The sequence below is a fragment of the Chamaea fasciata genome, unplaced genomic scaffold, assembly GCF_029207755.1.
Source record: "Chamaea fasciata isolate MVZ Bird 193981 ecotype frontalis unplaced genomic scaffold, bChaFas1.0.hap1 SCAF_6, whole genome shotgun sequence".
Classification (NCBI taxonomy): Eukaryota; Metazoa; Chordata; class Aves; order Passeriformes; family Sylviidae; genus Chamaea; species Chamaea fasciata.
In genome coordinates this window covers 28,924,966-28,952,210 of record NW_027094091.1, presented here as the reverse complement: position 1 = coordinate 28,952,210, position 27,245 = coordinate 28,924,966, and the positions used below count along the sequence as shown (strand labels likewise).

At 35.8% G+C, this 27,245-nt stretch overlaps 1 long non-coding RNA gene across 1 annotated transcript; it reads left to right on the top strand.

Moving 5' to 3' along the window:
• The first annotated feature begins 935 nt into the window (after window positions 1-935).
• LOC136290601 (uncharacterized) lies at window positions 936-19,941 on the top strand. Its single transcript, XR_010721237.1, has 4 exons — window positions 936-1,010; window positions 10,710-10,797; window positions 11,567-11,635; window positions 19,190-19,941. It is a non-coding gene; the product is annotated as an uncharacterized lncRNA (long non-coding RNA).
• Window positions 19,942-27,245: the final 7,304 nt, after the last annotated feature.

Sequence of the window (27,245 nt, the reverse complement as noted above, 5' to 3'; positions counted from 1 at the left end):
GGCAGGTGATAACTTATCACTCTCTCCGATGTGATTGAAGATTGAAGCTGTAGGAAATTACTGTAGTTGTGTAGGGATGAATACTCTGCATATGAAAAATTGTTACGCGGAAGTCTGGAATGCACAAAATTACAAAGATGTCTAGTGAATTTTTAGGCCATCTAGAAAGTATAAAGTATTTGCTTTCTGAAAGTATAACTGATTTATTATGTTTCAAGTTGCCACAGGATTTTCACATAGCATGTTTTGATATATCAGCAACAATACAGCTGTTCATCTACATGCTTTGTGTTATGTTTCTGCCAATCTGCAGTAGCTTCTTTCTCTGACATGGCAAACTAGGTGACCTAAACCACTCAGGTTCTTCATCATTAATTAATCCTAGATTGCAATAGTTTTTGTGAAGGTGTTGAGACTGAAGGTCTTAAGGTGCATGTTCTTTCTTTGGGAATTCAAAAGATAGCAAATTGTAAGAAGGAGCTCATACACAATCACATGTCTGGATAAAAAATCTGACTTTGTCGAGTTAGATTGGGGTTTTTTGTCTGGGAAAACATTGCTTCCACCATAAAATTGAGTTCCAAGAAATACGATAATTTACTAATTTCACAGAACTGAAGGATAAAGCCAGGAGCCTGAAAAGTTCTGTTTGCCAGATTTCAGCACTTTATCCTGAATTAATTTCTGCTTTAGAAAATATGTATTTCTTGTTTTTCACTGACTGTGTTTGTCATTGACAGAGAAATTCATCTGCAATACCTGACCCCACATGACCATCTGTCTGTTTTGGCTGGGCAGTGATGCCTGTAAGCACAGACCTGACCTCAGCCACTGGCACGTTGCAACCAAGGTCATCAAACCAGCTGGAAGCCTTGCAGGAGTCAGACTGGCAGGTGGAAAAGTTTTGAGAGGTCCTTTCCCAGCAGCCCTTCTGTCAGACCACAGGGGAAGTAGGACTGCATCACCAGCAAATCTGGGAAATCCTTTGAGTGATGAGAATCAAAGTCTAGGTTTGTGGTTTTTTGCTTTGTTTTTCACAATAAAAAGGTTTTGATTATTCATTAAGTTATATCTTAAAGTTATTTTTCACAGTGAAACTATCCAGAATTTGGTATCTATACAAATAGTGCCTTTTAGTGATTAAAACACTGTTAATATGAATGAAATTTCCAAAGAAGTCATTCATGCTTTTAAGTTTGTGCAATCTCTTTTAAGTCTTTAAATTACTTATGGTTGCTCTAAAAGAACTTTTAACTGTGAAGATATGCTTATATGTATATAGAAAACTAATGCTGAACTAAAACACAAGTCAAAAGTTAACTGTTTTTTCAGTTGTTGTTGTGAACTGAAAATGTGATTGTACTAAGATTATAAATAATCATGCTGCTTTATGAAACATATTCATTAAAAACCTTTTCTTTCTTCCAAGTGCAGCTTATAAATAAGGTATAAATGGTATAAATGGAGGCAAGTATTTTAGTCTATATATTTTTGAATGTGGTTTTAGAGAAAACTTCCTCTGAACAATTAAAATATCTCTGAATTTGTATGTGATTTTAAATAATTTCTTTATCTTGAATCCTTAGTATCCTTGTAGTGATAATGTATTCCCAATCCTCTGGACCAGGACCATTTAATTAAAAAAATTGCTCTAATGATCTCCTTGCTGACTACTTCTAAATTATTTAATTAGGGATTCTGGTTTTAGCCCTTTAAAAAGACCATATTTGCAAATCTGCCCCAAGTTACTCTGTGTACTAACAGTATTTTCAGGCTTAATGATACACTGAATATTTCATTATTGACCAGCCTGAGTCCTGAGTGATTTCCTAATGTCTTAGCAGAAGCTGCTTAGACTTAGCATGTTTATTATTTTGGGTCTCCTGAGCAATTTTTTCCCCAAAGGAACAAATTAATTTCTCAGTAGAATGGAAGATTTCTGTCTTTTGGTAGTCCAATGAGAGAGAAAGAATTGGGCTCAAACAACGTTCAAAGGGGAAAGAGCTTAAATATAAGGGGAAGAAATTTTTAATGGAAACAGTGAAGCACACAATGTGGAGAATATTCCTAGCAGAAGTAAATTGAAAATCCATCTTTTCTAGGGAGATTAGTTACTGCTGGTTTGAGAACTAGTGCTATTTTTTAATTGTTTAAGTCCTTGATGAATCAATTATTTTGGCTGTTTACAGGAAGGCTTTTCCATATTCATTTAGCTCTTTGGGATGTCCATTTCAATAAATGTAATAAGTAGTCCTTTATATTTTGGACTTCTGTAGTAATGACTCAGGCAAAATACTTTTTATTTACAGAACCAGAAGAAACAGCAGAATTTCCCTTCATGTCTGCTTGTTTCCAGTTTCAAAAGAGTCACTCAGGAAGAACTGTGGATATTTCTGATTACCTTCATTGCCACTTTGCTTGCTTTTGCTGCCACTGTTACAGTCATTAGGCAAGTAAACAAAACTTGCTGTTCCTTTTTTTAAATAACGCTCCTGTAGTGGATATTCTTAAACAACAGTCTCACTAGATCACGTGTATACCACAGATCATTTTTACAGAACTGAAGAATAGTTAAAGGATGAGAGATGAATATGAAGCCTCCAGGATGATGCAGTTTAGGACGATGCTGGAGCTCACTGTCATTGTGGTCTCTGAGCCTCAGCTGTGGCTGTAATCAGCCTCCCTGTGCTCCTGCTCCCAGGGAGCTCTGCAAACCCCTGTGCTCTTCTCTTCAGAGCAGAATAGCAGTGCTCTCTTGCTGCTCGAGCTGACATCCAGTGGGATACTGAGAGCACAAAGGTGCTGAGGACAGTGGAGAGCTCTGTGCCTCCATGAACCACTCCTATCATGCTTCTTCTCAACTTCAATAACTATTGCTGTGAGAAAGAAAGGCACCTTTTTCCCATGTGAGGTTAAACAACGTTTTTTCAATGTGTCAAAGAAATTCAGGGTCTGGTTTTAATAGAACTTTGCAAAGGGTTGATAGTCAAAACTGTGGCTATGTGGGATAATACTTGGGGAAAAAAGGGGCGATTTTGTCTTCTGTGGCATTGATACTGGACACATTCTTTGATTTAAATCAATTAAAAATATATGAGACTGTAGATTTTAATGTAATTTTTAGTTCAGAGAAGCATTCAGAATTATTTTGCTATAGAAAAAGCCTGCTGCATGATACCTGTTTTTGTAAAAAATTGAACTTTTTGTGATTATGACTATCATTATTAATTTTTGCCTCTTTAAGGGGGCGGAAGTGGCTGATGAAACTAAAATTCTCAATTGCATTATGTATTGAATTTTTCCTCCTAACATCCTGTGACCTGAGACAAAAGCAAAGATGTGTTTTATTTTTCTCCTTCCATAGAGAACTCAGAGTAGTGTGAATGTAGGATTCATAGGAATGACTTCCATACACAGGGGGGCAACCTGTCAGAGTGTGTGCGAAGTCTGAAGAAGTGAAGGATGCAGAAGTCAAATCAGAATTTCTGAATGTATTAAAGCCTCATCATCACAGAGGGAAAAATATCCTGCACTCTAGGAAAACATATTATTTCAATATTCTTTGTGGAATACAATCCCCAGAGTAAGCTATACCACTAGTCTCCCTCACAGTGTAAAATATTTAGCTCTGCACTTTTGAACCAGATCTAATAGCAATGGTGCTATTTTATGCTCCACAAAGCATGCTGCACTCTGGTAACCTCCTGCCTATACTGCACTTAATTTCATGACATATTTCCTTCTCTTTATCTCCAGTCCATCTTCTTCTCCCAGGATCTCTGGAAGGGCTGCGTAAGTCTCATTAATTTCAACCCATTTATTCCCCAGGCCTTTTGGTTACAGGTTTCCAGGTAATGCAGGAACAGTCAATTAAGTGTTTAGGAAAATACATGAGGCTCTTTCAAATTCTGTGGGGCAAAAGGGAAAGAATGAAGAGGATTAGAAATCTATGGAGGAAGCTAAGAGAAATGAATCCTTTATTTTGCAATGGATACACCTCTGGATGAAAAATATTGTTCTTGAGTATTTTACATCTTCTAAAGTGTTTTCTCTTAAGTCAGCAGACTCATCAAGCTACTGCCCCACATATTTCATATCTCCTTTCGGCAGAACCTGCCAACTTGACTCTTCAAAACTTTTAGGAAATAAAACAGGATGAGAGTCTGGCTGTTCTCTGCCTGGGGCTTTAAGGTGTCTGCAGCACTCATGTCTACAGGCAATATTTCCTCACAGTAGGAAGAGCAAAACTGTAAGAAACAATCTAGTTCTGCTGGACAACTCCTTGGTCCTTATGGTGTGTGAAAGTGCAGTACAGTACAATAGATCTGGGAGAAAGCCTTACAAGATGGCAAATAGTTATTTTGCAGTCAGTAGTTTTTCAAGAGGTTTCTCAGTAGCATGTAGGAGCAGGATAACAAGGGAACAGTTAGTATATTCCATCTCAAATGGGCTCATAAGCATTTTTTACAGGTAAGATATTGTTTTCTAGTTCACATGTGCTATGCACATTCTTCAGGCTGGATTAGTTCTTGGCCCTGCAGATGTCAGTGAAACAGCAAAAGTTTGGCTAAGCTGTTTTTCCTCACTCAGTCAAAACTACTTCAAGCCCCTGAGTATTATGAGGTTCTCCTTTCTGTGTTGCTTATGAAAGCAGAGTAATGCCTTCAGAAAAAATACAGTCTTATGAAAGAAACATGAGGAAATGCTCCTTGCATTAGCAAATAGGAGGAAACAAGGCACTTTTAATATTGATCAGAAAATATTTCATTTCATATGAAGAGAAACGGATGCCTATTAAGTCTGACAAACTTCTCAAGTGTCTATTTTTGTTCCTGTTCATATTATCACCCATTTCACCAGCAATACAAAAAAAGACACAAAAAATTGTGTCTGCCTGGCATGTAGGATAAGCGTCTGTCAGGATAACTGCACCTACAAATAAATCCTGAATACCCCTGTTAAGTATCTAAAGAAATAGAAGATTAAAACCTGGCTGTTTCTATGCTGAGCATTATTTGTGGAATTTGATTGCCCACAGTCCACAGGGAATTTAACCTTGCCCCACTATGCATTACAGTGAGCACTTAAGCTGCATTGCCATTAATTTAATCACCCAGAGGTTTACCACTGGGAAAAGAAGGGCAGGAGGGGAAGGAGACCCAAGAGGTACACAGTAGTGATCCTTTGGTCATCCCCTCCGTAGAAATCATCATAACAGGCATTGATTTACTCCCCTGATTTACTAGCTAGAGTCCATAGGAGACTGAATTCACACCAAGCCTATGGTGGTGTGATAAAATTATTTCCTCTCTCCACAGACCTTTCCTCCTGCACTCAAACAGGCTTTCTTCGATGGCCATGGTCCCTCTGAAGTAGCCCTAATTTATAAGAAGGTTTAATGTGACTAAGGAGCAATAGAGGATGAAATTATAAAAACTTCTCCTTTTGGTGTTGTCACCCGATATCTTTCAGGGCATTCAGTTCATGTACCGAAATTTCATCATGATTGTTCTTTTTCAAAATGTATTTCAATTGGAAGAAAAAGAAGTCAGTAACAAAAAGTGCTGTATTTAAGTACCAAACACAAATCATACACCTTAATTTTAAAAATTATTTATGTTTTAGTTCTTAATATCCCACAGTTTTTTCTTCTGAATTCTGTACTGGATTTATACCTTATCATTCATTATTCTATCTAAAAAGCAGATTTTCAAAAGTGGGAATATAACACTTGTGAATTTTGATGAGATTTTTTCACTAATTTTTACACTCTAAAATGTAGAAATCTCTGTCTGATTTGGTGATGGAACCACACGCTACACAGTTTCCTCCAACTACATTTGTGGTAAACTGTCACATTTCTGTTTGAGTAAAATGTATTTTAAAGAAAGGAAATCGGTTTTGAAAGGAAGTTGTCAAGAAATTGAGAACTATTCTTTACCTCAGTAATTTATTTTGAGAGTTGACCCACTAGCCACTCTCATGACAAATGTGTGCCTTTATTTTTAATATAAATCTTCTTGGATTTAATACCCAGGCTTTTAAAGCAGGCTTTTCTATTAAAGTAATATATTTCTATTGTTAATAAGGTTGGTATTGTATTTTCTTGGATGTATTCCAATACTTTGATTAAATATCTCAGGCTTCTCTTTTGATGAAGTAAGTTGGTTTGCCTCCTTAGTTATCCTCTTCTTGCATTTGTACCTCAGTTAAGATTTGGGGTTGTTTGGTTCTCTTCAATCTGTCAGTCTCCTTTTTACACTGCAGATGTCTCAATGAGCTGCAGTACTCTAATTCTATTTTCACCAGTGATCATGCAGATACATAATGCCCAATTATTTCAAAAACATTTTCTGTTCACATTAGTTTCCTGGGCATTTGGTTGTCAGTCCTTATGGTAATACTGCTACTTTCATATAAATTACTTGCTTTAGGCATACAAATTTGAAAATACCAGTATTTCCTCCAAGAAACTTATCCAAAAAGGGAGCTTGATGTAGTGAGAGTTTAGTATGTCCCGGGGCCTGTATTGACTTTAATGAGGCTTTATACAACCCAAATACACTCCCAAGTGGGAATCCATGAATCAAAATTGAAAATATTCAGGATCTGTAATGAGAAAAAATAAGGGTAAGAAAAGAGAAATGTGCTGAAAAAAAATCATCCTCAATTGGGACTATGAGTCTTCTAGATTCAAGAATGCATTTTACTTTATTTTACTTTATTTTACTTTATTTTACTTTATTTTATTTTATTTTATTTTTATTTTTACCTTTAATATTTATTTTAATTTAAATTTTATTTGCTTTTATTTTTTTAAGATGTTATTTTACTTGTGTCTGAAAAGTGAACAGTAGACTGATAAACTGTAGTAAGAAACAGTAAAGTTTCTTGAATTGGGAACAAATCAAGAAAAGGAATTGGGGGACAAATCCTATCAAAAAATTCTGAGGGGATACTTGATACTTGTACTGTAGTTGTGTGTTTTGAAGTTTTCCCAGTTTTATATATATCTGATTGTCTCTTATTGTTTTGGAATGGTTTTTCCCATATGTCCATGTATTGTCCCATAATGGTTTGCCCCAGCTATTTATCAATCCATCATTGTTGTGTGACACCTGGGTCCTGCGTGTCACTTTGAAGCCTTACCCTGATCTCTAGAAAGTTCTGGTGAGGACTTTGTGTGATTGGTGGGGTCCAGGTTCCCCTTCCCCCTTTGTTTCATGATTTGTTCTATAGTTTGTCATTTCAGTTCAGGATGACTCCCTTCCTGTTCTGGATTGGTTCCAAGTTGTATCCTCCCCACTTCCCCAGCCCCATATTTAAGGTGAAAACCCCCGGGTTCAGTTGGCTTCAGCGAGCTGACTCCTGGGTGAAAGGAAGTTGTGTACATTTAATAAAACCCAGTTGAAGTTCCCCATTGGAGTTCCATCCCTTTATTTCTCACATGGTTTATGCTTCTGCTATGGCAAGGACTTGAAGGATCGGAGCTGTATTCCCAAATACAGAACCCTACCTTTTATGCGACGTCAGTGCCAGAGCTGGCCAGGAAGCACGGGCGAAAGCCCCTGGAGAGGCACTGCACCATCACATTGTACCACTGATTTAATTTTTTAAGAAGCAGATATGTCTGTCAGCTATAGCCAAATATTAAATGATTTCACTGTATTTTCATTCAGAACTTGTACATTGGAAACTTTTTCTGAAAGAGGAAATCAATTTGAAGAGTACTTAATCTATTACTTTCATTTTCAATGCCTTTGGGGAAAGACCTTAGAAAAACAATCATAGATCACATGGAAACTTAAATCCATTTTTAGTCATTTCAGAACATTTATAAAATCTAAATATGAAAATTGAAAAAAGGGTTTCTGATACTGATTTTAAGCTGAAGTTACAGCAATCCATGGCTAAAGGCAAGTGAAAGATGGGGAGCAAACTGATGATATTTTGTGGGTCTTTCATTATGATTCCAAGGTCAGGAATGCTATATGTACACGAGAGCATGAATCAGCAAGGTAGGAAATTGCTTTTGCTCCACAAGATTTCAGTAGTTGCTAAGATTCATTAATTGCAAAAGAAGCAAAAATGAACTATAGCTTCTATAGAAACTTCTAAAAGCCCAAAGGAACAGCTTTTTCTGGGACAATTCATGTATGTGAACTAAGTAAATCTAAAAGGGGCTACTTTTCCTCTGTTCTGCACTTATTTTCTTCCCTCTTTATGAAAGTTTCTGAGGCAGGATACTCCAATTTGGAGAAAATTAAAAGAAAAAAGTGTCTAAAAATGTCCTGAAAACCGAGTAACTATATTTCTGTGTCAAATCTTAACTGGTGTTAAGAATTACTTGACATAAAGTTAATTATGAAAGCTTAAAATGATTTTTTAATGGTTTTGTAAACCTTTGATACGTGGAAAAAAATTTGTTTTCTGGAATGACCACTTCAATATGGAATTGTTCTCTTCTGCTAGTCACAGCTGTTAGCCCAAATAATAAGAATCCACTAACAGAGCCTATCTAATGAATCAGGTCTATTAGTCATCAGGTTCTGACAATAAAAGGTGACATACCTTATGATACTATTATGTTTTTTGACAGGACATCACAAAAGTGTGAGATGATTTCTACAACACATCAGAAGCTATTGTGACCACAGAAAAATATCAAGTTAGTCTAGGGCTGAAATTAAGATGGGAAATTATGCTTTTCAATATCAGCAGCATTTTCACATCAAAAGTCTGAAACTTCTTTGTATTATTTTACAATAACATATTATTCTGCAATATGTTGCAAAATGTTTCAGCAGTATTGCTTTCATGTCTTTTGGTTTATATAAATAAGTAAAGTCATTTTAATTCCTCAGGTAGACAGGCCTTAAGAATAACAGCTTGTACTAAAGCTCCAGTCTTTTCTGTTTAAATATATGTTTATATGTTAGTATAGAGTGGAAATTAGTCACCAAAACTGTCAGTATTTTTCTGTGTCACTTTTGCAAACATTTACTCATGAGTTTATTTTTAGGTATGCATGTATTTGCTGAAGGTCAAGTGCTCAAAAGCTCAGGCACATAAGAAATGTTGTTCCAGAACAGAATAATGGTTCAGTGATTTCCATATCCTGTTCTAGTGATGATCAGTGATGGATGCTTCACATCTACTTAATGGTGCAGTAATACATCATGCAGATATGATTGTCCTTATCCTAGATGGCCCTGGCTCAAGAGCACTGAATTGCCAGAATTACTAATACTAAAGCTGTTACAGGCATTGCTGCTTAATGGTAAATCTTTTGTTTGTGAATCATTCTGCCTTTAATGTGTTAGTCCAGTTTTAGAAAACTGCTGTTTTAATTACAGTTTCACCAAAGAGTTGGATGCCTGTGAAGCCACATTCACTTTGGCAACAGGTGATGTTTCTGGTCATTCATGATTTCCACTGTCATTTCCAATCACAGATTTCAAGTGGTCTCAGTGGAAATGTATGCTCATACTTCTGAAACCAGGAATAAAAGTACAAAACTGGCTAGATGTTTTTCCATTCATTCATGTTTATAGATATTTATATATATTAAAAAGTAATTCTAAACACAAAGTTGACTGTAGACACCTGATACGGTACTTCTACTACGTCAGAGTTTAGTGTTAATAATGTAGCAAACATGGAAACCTGAAAAGAACAAATAGCAGGAACTAGATAAGAACTTAACCTTGTGAAAAAAGGTGAATAGTTTTCAGCTATTTGGTTATGTTCTTAATAAACAGTGAAAGCAGACAAATATTTTTTACATTTCATAGAAATCCAAATTCATGTTCAAGTTATTGCAAACATGAACAATCCAGTTTGCTGTTGAGCAATGTTCGTAGAGGATGATGTGCTCTATCGACAGTGGAACTTTGCACCTAGAGGCAGAGCAGGGATAAAATCTCAGGTACTTTTAGAATTTTTAATGGCATACTAGGAATAGAGGCTGAGGTTCAGATTCAGTAATAAAAAAGTCAAAGGGAAAAGAAGTAGAAGGGAGTTTTGTTCCAGTTTTCTGGGTATATTTGTTTGGTTTTTTTTTTTTTTTTTTCTGGCAGATATTCATCTGGTCAATTGCTGAAAACTTGTAAAGATAAAGACTTCAAGGCAATTTGTTCAATGCTTTGCTGCCCCCTTTTTTTTTTTAATGTAGTCTTCCCTGAAATCTAACCTTGATCTTGGTGTGTTTTACTTCTATTTTTTATCTTGGAAAGCAGAAAAAACTACTTTATCTCTTTAATCTCTACTTCATGATTTGAGACCATTTAGATTAGATAATAATCTAAAATTTTCTAATCTATAAGATGTTCTTTATAGTGGTGGTGGTCAGCCTGGAACAGACTGCCCAGAGAAGTTGTGGTTGCCCCATTTGAGGGAAGTGTTGAAGACCAAGTTGGATGGGGTTTTGAGGAATGTGGTTTGGTGTAAGCTGTCCCTGCCCATGGAAGGGGTATTGGAACTAGATGATCTTTATGGTCACTTCCAACACAAACCTTTTTATGATTCTATGAAAATTATTATTTTTTTTATTCTAACACTTCTGTGTAATTGTGTCTCTATGTGTGTTAAAATCATAAATTATCAACTTGACAGATGAACTCTCTTCTAAGCAATACAAATGAAAAAGGAAAATAAGTTTATACTTCAATTACATAAATGAAAATATTGTCATGTATGTGTTTTTGCAGGGCCTGTTGATTTCTCCTTAAGTCCTAAGTGAAGAGAGGAGAGGAAAATGTGTAGGAGAGCAACAAATAGCAGTTCAAGGACTGAGAGGTAAATTGTTTGTCAGGTAATGAACTGCGCATTTATTTGGTTGTTGAGTCAGCTGTAGAATGTTTTACAAGGTCAAGAAAAATTTCTTTGATGAAGTAAAAACTGCGCTGTGTAAAAATTGATTTTCTTTGGTATCAGGATTTGATCTAGGTCTTTCTCAGAACACTCTGCCCAGCTGTTTTGAAATAAGTGGTACAACAAGTTTTCTGTGAGTGACTTCTGGTTTCTAGAATGTATTCAACACTGCCTTGCAAAAATTCCCCAAGCCAACAAATAAATAAGGAACAATCTAAATCCAGTATTTTGTATGTATATTAATTTTACAGATCTGTGAAATTATTTTCAAATGGAGGTTTCACTAGTGTTTATTTTTCTTTCTCTCACAGTTTAAAATATTGGAATACATCTGTTTCAATGCAATACATTCTCCTATATATTTTTCTTGGTGTTTTAGAAAAGCATGAAATACAGCTGAAATAAAAAAGTGTTGGGCTTTTTTTGATAGAAATCATGACTAAATTCTTGTGGTATCTTAACACAAACATTGAGAACTCAAAATCATGGGTTCCACAGCTGTGATGCACTGTTAAATGATAGTGGTTCAGACTGATTGATTTACATGTGAAGCTTCCAGGAAAGTTGATGGGAAACTACCCACATATCAAGGACAGTCTGTGAGTCTAAATACAATTACATTTTATACAGTATGAAAACCCGAGTACTCCAATAATTTGTACTTTTATTTATTCCACTGGTTTGCTTAACATAGGTGCTGATGGATCCCTCCCTAATGGTGAAAAGAAGTTGCATCATCTGTTTGTGAGAAATGGAAAAAGAGGTAATGTATTTTAAAAGGTAGAACAGAATCAAGATTGCATTCAGTAACAATGTAAAACCAGCTCAACTCCAATCAGTCTATAATTAATTAGGATGTTCTGCACTCTAATAATTTCTTAGAAAAGTATTGGCCTAGGTCAGTGTTAACTTAAAGTGCATTAACTTCATACACTGGTTTTAAATTAACTATGGTGGGGGAGTGCAGACAGGAAATTGGTTTGCCACTGTGACATTGGGAGTCAAACCTAGAGCCAAATCAGCATTTAATCAGCTAAACTGTAACTCCAGTGCAGCTTAGGCAGCTCAGCTCTTTCAGACTAATTCACAAAGCCTCTGTCTGGCTGCTTAGATGTGCCAATAGAGCTACTTTTGATCAGGGACATTAGTTAGCTCCCTCAAATCTAGACATATGTAAACAGCATTTTTAAAGCCAGACACAGGATTTACTTATAAATCTTACACCTAAAGCCATGAAATCAAATTATAAATGTGACTAGACAGATTTTCATTTGAAGAAAAGATCAAGTCTTTTTGTGGATCAAAAATGTTTTTCATGGAGTACATAATTATGACAACTAAAAATTTGTTCCTATAAAGGTGCTTTATAGCGCGGTTTTCAAATGAAACAGATGTCCATTTACACCAACACGGAATTTGGCTCATATTGAAACTTCCAATGACCTATTTTTTTGTTCAAATAGGCTTCATTTATACCTTAAGGGTTTGCTGGACATCATTGTTCTCCGTGAAATCCCAGCCAACAGATATTAAAAGAAGCACAAGAAATAATGCCCAAAGCAAGTAATTAAAAGAAACACAGACAATGTTCAGATATGATACCTGTCCTCTGTTTTTCTAAGGAAGGAAAAGCTGTTAACAATGAGAGAATTCCTTGATAAAGTCAATCCAGAATAATAACTTGAGAATAACTTGAGAATCTCACCTCTACTTCATTCACAATTTATACAATCATGTTGCTGAGTAGAAGGGGGGATATTTTCCCTTGCCGTAGCCAGTTATAAAATTATGCAGACAGATATACCAAGGAGGAGCAATTTTTAATCCCCTGGTTTTACACTGTTATGGACCTCTAAACTGATATGAAAATCAGGTTAATTGCCTTCTGTCCTGGAAAGCCTGTGACAAATCTCTTTCTAACATGCATGTAGGTATTGCAAGAAGGACGTGTCTACAAACAGCAGTAGCTGCCACTGTAGGGTGTACTGGCAACCTATCATTTTTAGGTATGAGTGAAGAGTTTGATGACTTTTATGGATGCCAGGCTCTCCTTTCATTCTGTATGCAAGTTTGGCATGCATAAAAATAGGTATTCACAAACTTTTTATTTCACAGTACCAGAGATGGCAACTTTTTGGCATCCATGTTTTGTCCTCTGTAGATACTTTTGATTTTTTTTATGTTTCCCCTCTCTGTAAAGTGCTGTTTTGACAGCTGACTTTCAGTGTTTTGACATTGTTTTTACCAATTTTTCAGGTGTTTTCCCCAAAGCTTTGCAGTCCCACTTTCCCCAGTTTCTATGTTTAGCACTGTCTATCAGTTTTCTAATACAAAACTGTCTGTATTTGTGCTTTTTCTTCTATTGCCAATGTTCACCTGATCTGTAATTTGATGGCTATGAACTCCTCCTCTTTGGTCAACTCCTGCATAGCTATAACATGCGTACACCCCCTTTTCAATTTATTTTTTGCTTCCTTAAGATATTTTTGTATGTAGATTATAATTTCACCAAGGCAAACGTGCGTTGAGGGAAGCAGAATTAAGGGAGAGCAATTTTCAGTTGCAACACAATACCATTTCAATACAGTACAATGCAAGCAGCTCAGAGTACGAGGAAATCTGTGCTACAGCACAGTATTTACAGCTCTAAATTTGACACTATATATTTAAAGATGCTGAGAATGTCTATTTATTGGAACTTAACATCAGCTGAAAAGGCTGAAATACTCAACTTTCATTCATGTCTGCACTAATGAAATGGACTTTCAAAAGAGAGGCTTTCAAAGAACTGAGAAATCATACTTTAAAATACAATTGCAAGTCATTTTGAAGCAAAGGTACTTACATGGGATGAAGAAAGTGTAGATATATTTTTAATGCTAAGGCCTAATTAAAGAACAAATTTAACAGGACTGTCAATATAGTCTGTTAGGTATGTTTTCTAAAATACAATTGCAGAGAGAGATTTCACATTCTACTTCATGGTTTCAAATGACTTCATGGTACCATTAGGTCTTTCACCTTGTACTAAGAGTAATGATTTTTATGATTCACAAAAATCTCTTAAAAGAAATAATCCTAGAAACTCATCATGTGATATGGTGTTCAAAGCTTTCCTCCAGCTATTAATTGTTATGTAGTTCAACAACATATGTAATTTGTCACCACATTTAATCATATTAATTATATATAATTATTTTGGCAAAAGACTTTCCATTTTCATTACCAAGCAAAAAAATAACTTAATCTAAAAATTAAAATTGTAAGGTGAAAGACAATGACATCAAAGAAAAATAGGAAAAAGACAAGGAAATTGAGAAAGAAAATGACATGGAAGAAGAGGCAAGGGAGAAAGAAAAAAATACAGATACAGAGAATCAGATCTTGTTTTTCTTTACTTTTATAGTTGTTTTCTTTGTTCAATCATATTTTTTTTATGTAGATAACAACAATTCATAAAATGATAGAACCATTTAGGTTGGAAAACACTTTATGATCATATAGTCTAATTGTAAACATGCCTTTACCATATCCATCGCTAAAACACGTCCCCTAACTGATAGTTGTTGGCAAATCACATACCATTGCTCAAAGACATTCTGCTTCCTATGGACAACCTTGATAATGGATCTTCATAGATGAACTCGAGGCTGAGTGAACTGGGAAGACTGTTGATGTTCAACTTCTCTGAATATAGGATATCCAGTTAGCATCAAAGTAAGGCAAAGAATAAATAACTTTTTTATGACATATATCAAAAATTTTTCTTTTCTCAGGCATTTTTACTGCAGTTCCAGAGGAAATATGTCACTACAGATCTGTAAGCACTAGAGAGACAGATTTTGTCAGAGAACCGTTTGAATGCTCTTTTAGCACCGATATTTACCAAGAAGTACCTCATTACTTGACAGAGTGTATTTAATGGAAATGGCTTATATGTTTGTGACTCAGGAAGATGAGTCATGCAGTAAGATAGTTATTGCTTTCAAGTAATGATGCAACACCAAATTGCTCTGACATGTATCCTTTGAGTCTTCAGGCTATCAAGTATGAAGCTGAATGTGATTCCTGCTTTTCCCTGTAGCTCTTCAGTTTTTCCTTAGACCACTATCAAAATTAGACTTTTTTTTAATATGGAAGTATGTGTATATATCTTTTTAATTTTCAGCAAAATGATGCAGTTTAATGATACAACTGTTGGTAACAACTTTGTAACAACAATTTTTACATTTACAGTAATATAAGGTATGTTTGAAACACATTTTTATGGTGTAGATAAGATACATGACAAATTGGTAAGAGTTAGTTGGAAATGTTATCTCCTGAGGAGGAAGTGGTGCTATTATGTTTGAGGTTCAGGAAAAAGGTAAGAATTCTATTCTTGTAATGTGGTTATCTACACTGAGGTCTCCAAGACCTACCTCTTCATGAAGTAGAGAGTTTAGACAATGTGGTCATCTATAAAGGATTACCCTGTTTCTTTGAAACTTGGCAGTCTGTCCTCTCAGTCCTGTTGATCTAGGCCTACGACAGTATGAAACATAACTTTTCATAATCTGCTTCCCTCTTTTTTTGGATTTGATAAAAGGAGCCTGAAAACCTGCCATGCCACCCAGCTGTAAGCTGAAACTTTGCAAGAAATAGCAACAGGCATGGCTGCCTATTGTACAGGCCTACTATGTGGCCTAAACATTTGGCAGAGAGAGAAATAAGCTCCTAAAAAAAGCCCTTTGCATTGTTCTTCAGAAGTTACTGCTTCTCATGATGGCTTTTACATGGAGCCGGGTTTTGGCAGTCATGCAGTAAGCAACATGCATCATTCATTGCTGCCTGAAGTCTGGGCTATAGAGATTTTGAAAAAAAAATCAGACAGAAAAGGATAATCCAAGGAGAGAACCTCTAGTTCTGTGTCAAAAGCTTGTTTTGCTGCTACAGAGCCTTGCCATAGTGGATGAATGAAAATTTTGTAGTCACATTGAACAGCAGTGTTTGCTGGTAAACAACAAGAGTTGACATGGCATTGTTGTGAGATGTCTGTGGCTGATTGGGAACTTGGAGCATTTTCTGGCAATTGGTAGGTTACAGCTACTAAACCCATGCAGCCTGGGAGATTGGATCCCCTGAACTCCTGGGATGTTCGGCCTGCCTCAGTTGCAAACACCCAGAAGGAAGAAATCCCTGATGTTTAAAAGCCATACTTGTCATGGTGGGTTTCCCTAAGATAGTGTTATGCTGAAATTAAATTCACAGAACAAATCCTCCTTAAGATCATGGCTGCAGTGAAAGTTTTCATGGGGAACTGACATCACTTAGCTCTTTTCCTTGTTGCTACTGCCATTCCACTGTTGCTACATACCATGGTTTATGTAATTTTTTGTTATTTTCTCAGTACTCACAGAGCAAAAACTGAAGACAGAACATCATAGGCCTAGAGCTGTTTGCAGATAAGAATAGCAACAGTATTTGAAATTTCAGATGGTTTTTTCCTGGGTCTTACCTGTACTTAAAATTGGCAGAAGTTCTCCTGTAAAAAGTTGCTGCTGGCTTATTATGGACAATTTATGTGATCCTTTCATAACCATTGACAGTGTTTTCCAGTCTTCACTTACTGTGACTCTGTTAATCCAATCTGAAGCAAAAAAAAAAAAAAAAATCAAACTACAAAACACCTTGATGTGGTATTAGAGATATAGACTACCAGGACATCTCCTTGGAATACTAAAACTCCGTGCTGAAGCCAATGGCAGTAGCTCCGAAACATTTTGAACAGCACAATGCTTTAACTGAGAGCTTTGTGAAAAAGTGTGGAAGCCAACTTCGAGCCCCGACTGAAAGATCTAATAGATATAATGAGAGAAAACATTAAAATCGATGAAGTCAAAAAAAAGAAAATTATAGTGTTTCTCTTCTCATTGGGTGCTGCTGTAGCTGCTGTAAAAGTGTAGATAAGAAAGAAGTCTGAAAAGAGTGTTTCATATTGTAATAACAATTTTATTTCCGTGAGATTTTCATACTGCCAAAGCTGAAGACATGTAGTGATTTTCCACCTATGTTTGAGAAATTGAAACATGTCTTTGACACTTTGGTGGGAATTCATACCTCTTTTTTTTTTTTTTTTTTTTTTTTTTTTTTTTTTTTTTTTTTTTTTTTTTTTTTTGTTCCTGACAGTTTTCTTTCATTTTCTTCTTTTTTTTGCTTAATAGAGGTGGTAAAATGTTTATGTCAAGTGGTAAGACTGGTCTCAGAAGAGTGACGGATTTTTCATTAAGCACTATTTTGCTTGATGCTATTCTGCCCCTTTATGTTTATAGTATTAGTGAAACTTAGTTGTGTTTAATGATGTCATATTAATAGCCTAAAAATTCAGAAGGAAAATGGTTCAAATGGAATTGAATTTGTTTGGAGAGGCTTTAAGCTCAAATGCTGATATCTCTCTCCTTTTTCTGTTACAACAACTGAGTGAAGAGCTGGAATACTCTAAGTATCTGTGCTCTTCCAATACAATGTTTACACTAAATATAAACTTATGAAGGTGTAAGACACCCATCATCTCTCCATCTATGTTTTTAAAACAATTGCCTCTCAAGCAGAAAGACAATTTCAAACATTACTGTTTGTCCTGACTGATACCTTTGGAAAGAAAATACTTAATACTGATAATAAAACTCTGCACCAACGTCTGACAACTGATAACTGTAGAGAGGATAATTCATTTACACCAGCTACAGAAAGTTTTAATCCACTATATCCTAAAAAAGTTTCTCTTGCTGTCAAGGGCCAGTATTTTTTTGGTGCAGATTTGCTAGCTGTATTTTCTTTTCTTTTATAGGCCATGTGTCAGGGAGCCTTCTGCACTGAACTCTTGCCTATGTCTCTGGCCAGTCCTGCCAGATAGCCAGCAGGGCCAGGGCTAGGAAAAAGACAATTCTGCATTTTTCTCATCATGCTTCTGTAGGCAGCTTTTTTGTCTATGGCCACAAATGAGAGCCATATCAAGGATACCTTCTTTTATAGCTGCCTGGGGACTGTGTTGAACTGTGGTGGCAGTCAGGAACAAGTGTCCAGAACAATATTCTTTTCATATTGTCTTCTCTCAAATACTGCCTTTCTTTTAGAAGGATCCACATCAGACAGTTTAAAGGTGGCTGTGTAGGCTTTACCAGCACCCACAACTGCCTCATAGATAGTGCCCTGTTTGTACTGCAAAGATCTATGGTTATAGATTAGTTACACCTTCCTTTCAATTTCCTAGAACCACCTCTCATTTCCCTTAAGTTGTAGATATTAAGCCTTTTGTGTGTCATCATCCCATGCTAAACATATTTACACTACTTTTCCCCTCACTAGTGCAGATGGCAGTGGCATAATATTTGTCCCATACTGGCATCCAGTGTCACTGGCAGGATTTCATAACATATGCTTAAGATATATCACCAGATTTGCTGTTGTGGATACTTTGAACTTGGTAAATCACAGTTACTTCAGCTTTGTCTATCATGCTTCAAAAAGCTTCAGTAAATACAGAAAGAGTCAGGCCTTTTGCTGCTGTATCTTGCATATCACTCACTTTTACCCAATATGCCAATTGTTTTTTTACGCAGCAGTTTTGGTGAATCATGCAAATTCTATCACCAAAACCATCATATGTCAAGACAGTTCACCCTTTTTCTCTGAGCTCATACAGGTGTATTACAGCTTTCAAGTACCTATGAAAAGGTGGATTTTCTCGGTTATTCTGCTAATTTTTTTATTTTGTAAATTTAATGAATATGTTTCTTCAGTAGATCCTCTTCCAATGATCACATGACATAGATAAACCACAGTGTCTGCACAAGGACTCAAAAAGGAGCATTTCTAAATGTGTAACAACTTGCATTTCTGAGTGCACATTTCTGAGTGTTCAAAACAGTATTGTGGAAGTTATCCACTTTTCTGATTGAAGTCAAGAGGGGAAGCCTTAAATCCAGCAGAATAAAGACACTCCCCTTTTGTCTCATACCTCAGTTAAATTGCTCAGTAGACAATCACATTTGTTTCCCTTCCCAGATAGTTGGAACATAAATACACAAGCCTTCCACCTACCCAAACAGAAGCTCAATTACCACGCTTTTTGGAGTCCATCTGGTTGAGTGGCAGATGGCAAGCCATGTGTTTAATCTTTCAGATTGATATTGAGCCCCCCCCCGTGGCTTGAGCCCCTCAAGATTTGAATCAAACTGCAAATTTTTTTTTGGGTTTATCAGGAACTATAGCTGAAAAGTTATGATTAAGCAATTGCATTTGAACATTGTATACTTGGATAATCTTTTCTTTTAAGGAAAACAGAAGACTATCCCAAGATGAATGGTCTGTCTGGATGAGAGCCACCACGAGAGAAGTCAGTAGAAGTGAGCAGTAACTAGGGGGAAGGTAATCCTGGCAGTGGGCGATTGTGACCACTGGCTCATTAAACGCCTGCTCAAAACAGACCCCAGACTCAACTGGGGAGAAAGACTGTGCCCATGGACTAATTAACATGAAAACTGAGAGATATAATTCACAAAAATAGGGTTTGAGTACTAATTATTAGAAAATTTATGGAATTTATAACCAATGAATGCTGATGCCTTTGTTTGTTAAAATGCATAAATAGTGCAAAGTTTTGATGGCTGGTGAGCCAGTCCCTTGAGGATTACTATCTGCTCCCTGTTTTGTGCAAACCAGACTAAAATACAGAAATACTTCACCTCACTGTGTGAATTGGTGCTGCATACTGGTAAAAAGTCTGTGCTCAGGACAACAAGATGAACATTGGATCCAATAGGATATTTATATATATATTTATATATTTATATATATTATTATTATTATTATATAAATATAATAATTTTAGCAGTCATTTCTTTTAGCCTCTCATTATGCTGTTGATTTAAATCCAAATTTCCTACTGATTTTTCTGGAAGTTCAGTACTCAATCTGATTAAGCAGCTGGATATGTTTATTTCCCCTTGATTTATTTATGTATTTAAGCAGAAAAATATTAAAAAACAAATCAATATGGTGAAAACAAGTTATATTAATATATAAATATATAATTTAATTTACAGAATGAAAGTCATAATGGAAAATGCAAATAAAACCACTGTTTACAAGTCTGTATTCACTTTTTTATTATTACCATAAAATATGGTAATTTGTTATGTGTTTTGCTGAATGTATTTTTGGGAAAATGGGTTAATTAATATGCTGGAGTTTAATGTATGACTTTTGTTGCTTCCCTAGAACTTACAATTAGAAAGTTTCAAAATGTCTTATTATAGTTCCTGACTTGATATGTCATTGGTTTGTCATTCACGCACAGATTTTTTAACTTCTAATATAACAAAGTCTTCAGGAATCTTTCTCATATTTTATGAAACTTTTTATTATATTTTCTTTTCTCCTTTACTGTGTCATTAATCTGTGGAGTTATGTCACTATAAAAATACAGTTAATGTGCCTGGATGCTATATTTAATGAAGATATGAACCAGTAGAGATTAAAGCATTAAAATATGTACTTGTTGACTGTCAATGTGATTGAATAAGATTTAATCAGCACCAAACATTTTTTCTCTTTCTATCACTTTTAGCATTGGATGAATTGAATCTCCCACTGGAAAGGGAGCAATGGAGAAAGAATTTCGTTTGGAGAATAAATATCTTTTTTTAACACTGAGACATGATTTAAATACACCTAGTTCTAAACACAGGCAATGTTGAAATTATTACAGTTTTAACGAGAAGGGAGTCAAAACAGAAGGGGAAAGTCACAGGGTTTTTTTTACTGCAGGAGTAAAAGTAATCTTTGATAAGGTCACTGACTCCTTAGTACACTTTATGGTTCCTAGAACAATTAATGCTCACTTTGTATTAGCAAGCTTATAAATATTCAGGTTGGTATATTTACTGGATTGCTCAATGTCCTTCTTTCACTGGTGATTTAACTTTCATATAGAAAATGCTAAATTTAAACAGTAAATTTCCTCTGGACTATTTTTGATCCATGTGAATAACTGGACTTAATTATAACATCTGGCAGCATTCTGGAGGGTTCACTGGTATAAAACAACAATTTTTTTGGGGATTTTTTTCTTATATTTTTAAATATCTTCATGAGACAGGAGATAAGTAAACAAGATGAAGAAGTGTTATGTTAAAATTAGCTATATAGGGCCCTAGGAGCTTTCTTGTAGTTGTAGACTTGCCTTGTACTTATATGTGCGTTATTTTGAATATTGTCCAATATTCACTTGGGCACACCACTGCTGACATCAAAATGATTTCCCTCCTGGTGCAATGGGGATGGAGGCCACCTGACAGGGCTCCAGCTACAGGTACACACTTGAAATGAAGGTACAGGATTCACCAGAACCTCTCTACACATGCATGATGCCTGTTAATGGTAAGTGACAATTTATAAGTGTCACATCTGGTTAAGACATGTAGTGGACTTGTGGTTTTGGAACCACAAGAGCAGCAAATTAAACCGTAATTCCCCACTCTTTTCTGGTCCACTGGTAATGCAAAGGCTTCTATCCACTTCAGTATTACAGCTAGCACAGATTTTAATGTTCTAAAGGAACCTTTAGAAAAGTCTTCACAGAAGTGTTATACAAAGAAAAGCAGTTACCCTCTCTTTTAAAATGCAGACTACCTGGAGAACGTGCCATATCTTGGACACTAAAAGTGAAAACCAGAACAAGTACAAAGAATGAGATGGTTTTGTAGGCAAGCTTCTTCACAAAATGGAGATGTACAGAATATCCACAATATAAATCAACTGGCATAGACATCAAGATGTTTTAGATATCATGTCATGTGTCTTCAGGTATGGGAACTGTACAGAGAAAGCAGTTATGAAGATTTACTTTTTTTTGACCTAATGTACTGTACAAAAATCTGGTGTTTGTAATGTTTTATTGACAGAGAAAGCAGACAAAAGGAAAGAACAAAATCCTGTGACTGAACTTCAGGAGCTGAAAGGCTGCATATATTTAGGTTTCATTGAAGCAGTGTACTGAGTTGCCATGAATGTGTTTCACTGAACAACTTTGAAACAACTGATATGACAAAAAGTTTCTACAGTGATGCTTCTTGTACACCAATCTATTATCAGTTTCTCACTTTTATGAACTAACTGATTTACAGTGTTCAAACTTTTAAAATTTATGAATAGAATGTATACAAGAAGAACCATGCTGACAGTACTTCCTAATAGATTATAAAAAGGGTAAATAGAGTACAATGTTGCCTAGTAAAATGATAACTCTTTCAGATTTGGTTGGTTAGCTATTTTTGTGATACAAATAAATGGCGTTCAAGAAACCTTTCTTGGGTTTTCAAGGCCATATATGAAAATATTTATGATTTCTGTCACTTGTATACAGAAATCAGGTGAAGGAGTTATAGACTTGAAAATATGTCTATGGCATTCCTCATCTTTTTTTGGGAATATTCAGCCAAACTTTAATGAATAACAAATGCATACTTTGCAATCAAACCCTACTCTGATGTCATGCCATAGTGTAAAAGATGTAATTAAAAGATCAAGTAAGTCTCATTAGAAGATGATAGAAAGGCAAAGCTTCCAGACTCCGGTGATTTTCTACAAATGTGATATCCACTTGTTATCATTCATACTATTCCACTTGCAAATAGGATTGAAGAGGAAATTTAGACAGAATGAGGTGTAATAGTCACATCTTCAGGAAAAAATATTGCTCAGTATTTTGAAAAGACACAGGGAAAGGTGGAAATGGAAAGGAAAGATTATGTCAGATGCTGACATAATGCTATCTGATCATTATTGGAACTTGTGGAGCTAATCAGACCACTGGATTACATATACAGAGGAACAGAAGTAACCCTCACACATCATCTTGTTTCCTGACACACAAGTATCATTTTCTTTTATCTGAACTCAGTATTGTGTACCTATCTCCGCTGCCTGTTTTAAGGTCTTTGAATAAGTATGCTTGTCACAACAAAGGGAATGAGCTGGCTTTCAGCAGGACATGAGAAATACATGGCCTCTAGGTTCCTTTTAAAAGAACTTTACTAGTTCTGGTTTTGCAAGCAGAATGGAGCAAGAAATGTTTTGATGGAGCACAGAGAGGTCAGAAAAAGTTGTTTCTTTAAGAATCTGAGAAAATATTGAAAGTCAGATAACATGAGGAATATACAATATTTATATGGTACTATCACCTGAAGTCATACATGCACTGAATGAACACTGAACATTTTCAGTTGCAGATAGACATTCATAAACAGTGAAGCAAATGTACACTGGGTATTTTATTAAAAATACTGTAATCAAATCAACTAGCAAAATCAAATCTCTGGAAGAAAGATTATCTTCAAGTCTATGACTCCATTTCAGATTATGTGTCCTGTTTTGAAGGAAGCTTTTCTTCTAAAAATTACTAAACACTCCACACACATCATTGGATTTACCTTCTGACTAATAAGATTATCCAAGCCCTAATCTAATTTGCAGATTTGGAAATGGAGAAGTTAAGTGCCTCCCAATGTCACACAATAAGTCTTGTTAACAGCATGAAGAATAGAGGCTACAACTTCTGACTTATTTTCCCCGTTCTTTAAATTTCAGACTGTTAACTAAGAACTTCATCTACTAACCTGTTTTCGAACAGCAAAAGGAAAGGAGAATTACATGACTGGAATTGTTGTAGCAGCCCATACTAACAGGTGCTGGAATAACCTGTGTGTATTCGTGTCTAGTGAGCAAACTGGATTTCACCTGCCAGATGTAAAACTGTGTGATTTGAAATTCTTTTTCAATGACCTTTATTTCATTATGTAGTCTACGCCTGATATTAGAGTAACTAAATCTTGAGTGGATGAAGTGCAAGCATGAGAAATGTAGAATCATATAATCCTAGAATAATTTGAGCTGGAAGGGAACTTTCAAGGTCATTTCACCCAAACTGCCTGGAATGAAGAGTGTAATCTTTAACTACATCAGTCTCCATTCAACCCAACTTTAAGTGTTTCCACTGAAGAAACTGATGCCACCTCTCTGGGCATCTATTCTCTTGCATCATCACTCTCATTTTTAAAAAGTACCTCCTCATATTGAGTCTGAATCCACCCTAATTTAAAAATTAGTTTAAAACCATTACCCCATGTCTTATTGCAACAGGCCCTAGTGAATTGTTGTCCCCCTTAGGTATCAGAAGGCTGCAATAAGGTCTTGGAGCCTTTTCCTCACCAGATGAAACACCTCCAACTCTTACAGCCTGTCTTCATAGGAGGGATGTTCTAGCCCTGTGATCATTTCTGTGGCCCTCCTTGGGACCTACTCCAACACATTCATGTCTTTGCTGTGCTGAGAACTCCAGAGCTGTCTTGCCTTTCCAATTTTAGCTACTTCAGTTACACTGAACATCTGCTCTTCTTTTCTCTGATTTATTTAACTTTTGAGTAAATTGATTGCATAGTAGGATGTTTAGGTAATGCCTGTGTAAAAAAGAAGTAATATCAGTCCTAGAACTCATACAACAAATATATGTGGTAAAGCATCTGCTCTTCAAGTCAAAACTTCTTCCAGGAGGTTATTGTTACCATATTAACGCTGGTCAAAACCTTACATCTCTGGATCAAGGTTAGGAGAGAAGAGTGAATAGCCCAACAACATGCTGGGTCATTTTGGTTTGAAACTGTGGACAGGAAAAATTTTTCACTAACATGAAATTGTCCTTAATAATCTTGATGGGAGGTTTTCTGGCTACTCAAGAAACAGAGATGGGAAAATAATGAAGATGAGTAAATGGAGTTCAAGTGTTAAGGTTACAATAAAATATAAAGTTAATTTATCTAGTTTCAGGGTTAATTGTAAGGCTCCAATACAGCTCTTAAGCTAATAGGCCAAATTATTTTTTAGTGTGAATAGAAAAAAGTTTGAAAGAATATGAATCACAGTGGCCCTAACATCTCCTTGACACTGGAGGGTAACTCCAAATATACTGCACAGAAAAATATTGTGCATAAGTGATGTACAAGCAGGAAAAAAAAAGCACTTGCCCTGGGAAAACTGAATTTCTTCCACCCTTAGGCCGTAAATTCAGCAATTTCCCAAACTGCCAATTGTCTTTTTACATCCTCCTGTCCCCAGAGTTCAAGCTTAGAGCTGTGGTGTTAAAATAGATAGTATTTTATTATGTGCTGTATTATTGACTGAGTGGTGAATGTATTCTTAGCATTGTAAAAATAAGTAAAAGGACACAGAGCTTACCCCGAGGACCTTGCAATGTGGGTCAGACACAAGCAAATCAGCTTAGGAACATTAAAAACTGACTGACAGCATATATCCAAAGTGGTGAGAAAGTGTAGAAATCTTTACAGAGGTTAAAATTGAAATGTTTTTGCAGGGGGTGATGGCAATACATTAAGGAGTTCTTTGAGGGAGAATGATGAACCAGATAATATAAGAGAGATAGCTGGTACCAGGTCTGCAGAGACCTGATCCACTTTACAGTAGCTGAACCTATAGAGTGCTATGAGTTCCAGGCATGGGGGTTCAACAGACGAGAGGGTGATAATGCAAAAGCTTTTGAAGGGACAATGTCAGAGAAGCAGAAACAAAATCTGTGCTGTAGATAAAGTAGCAAAGAATGATGATGATGCAATTTTGAAAGAGTGGAATAATTAGTAAGGGCATTCTAGAAGTCTTAAAAAGCTATTAAATATGTCTGCAATAAAAAGTATCACCTCTTGGCTCTCAGTTTTCTCTCTGCAAGCATGCACCATAACAAATGGAGATGAAAGAGAAAAAATAGCTTGCATTTTGATGGAAAAAAAAATTCCTTTCAGCAATGTTTTATCTGTCTTGTCTTTTTAGGCACAATGAAGTTAAAAGGAATATTAAGGTTCATCTTGCCATGCAATTTTTAAATCTTTTTTCTAGGTTATATTAGTACAAAACTGTTCTAAACCCATTTACTAATCATCTATAATAACCGTGTGACATCCGTTAACCAAACCTTTTCAGAAATGCTTCTTTTCCCTGCCAAAAAAGATCTTTGCTGATTTTTTACCTAAATAGCATTCTTTTTTTCAAGCTGTTTTAATTTAATCAGATAAATTTTTTATTCTCATTTAATTTTAAGGCACTAGAAATTCACCATTAGCAAAAGATTTGATAGCAAAGGATAACACATAGGTACTGGTAGGTAATATTGAGAAATACCATTTGTTTAAAGAAATGAGATTAACCCCCTGCAGAAAATGGACATATATCCACCCGCAAACCAATTGCTCAAGCAAAATTCAGACCTAACAAAAATAAAAATTAAGTGGAGAATGTACAGCTATTTTATAGCCACATTTTAAGAGAGAGCATAATTTCCTGACATGTGAGAATGGGAGACAGATTTACACCACTAACTCAGTATGAATTTACGTACTCATCTCCTGAAAATCACAGAGGAATGATCTGCCAAAAATCAACGGTCATGGGATGAATGTTTCTTGAGGGAATGTGGTTGTGAGTCACACCTGCTGGAGACAGCATTGACCTTGTTGGTCTTGATTAACCCCCAGTACTGATGCACCACACAGCATAGTTTTCTTTATGCTGAACTCTCTATTATCCTTTTCCTTCTTTCATAAAGTACTGATATTTTTAATGTGGCTGAAAATAATAAATTAATAGGTATGTGTGCTTTGTGTTTCAGCTTGTAAAAGACAGTATTAGTGAGGTTGATAAAAGACTGTATCAGACTATAAAAAATACTTTACTCTTCAGGTATGCTAGAGTATAGACAATGTTGGGTAGTTGAGTGCCTTGGATCACCCATATTTGATATGGAGTCATTGTGACACTGATGGGAAGCACTACATCAAACTCATGGTTTTTACTGTCTTCATTGCTGTCAAAGGAGCAAAGAAAATTCACCCTGGCACTGTTGATTGGTGGATTACTCCTTTTTACCTCTTAAATCGCTAAACTAGTGAAGTAGCTGTTGCCCTGGCCTGTGGCAGCAGTCTGCAGTGCAGAGTGCGGAGGTGTTTTGTAAGGCAGTTGCTTCTTTGCCAGTGCTGCAGATTTCAGATTTACTTCACCACAGCTACTGCCTCTCCTTCCTCAACCAAAATCAGTGGAATCAGAAAAGAGGCCTGAGCACAATTTTAATAATTGATGGTGCCTGCCACTGCATTGTCATTACAGGTTGGAGAGAAAGAAAAGTTCTTGCTCTGAAAGAGACACAAGCAACAGATTTAGTAGTACCCCAGAGGCAGTGCTGAATCTTTGCCTCTTACTGTGATAGAGATTGTAAAGTTAAGTGAGACACTGGAATTAGATCTTCTGTAAGGCTTTACATTCCCCTCAGC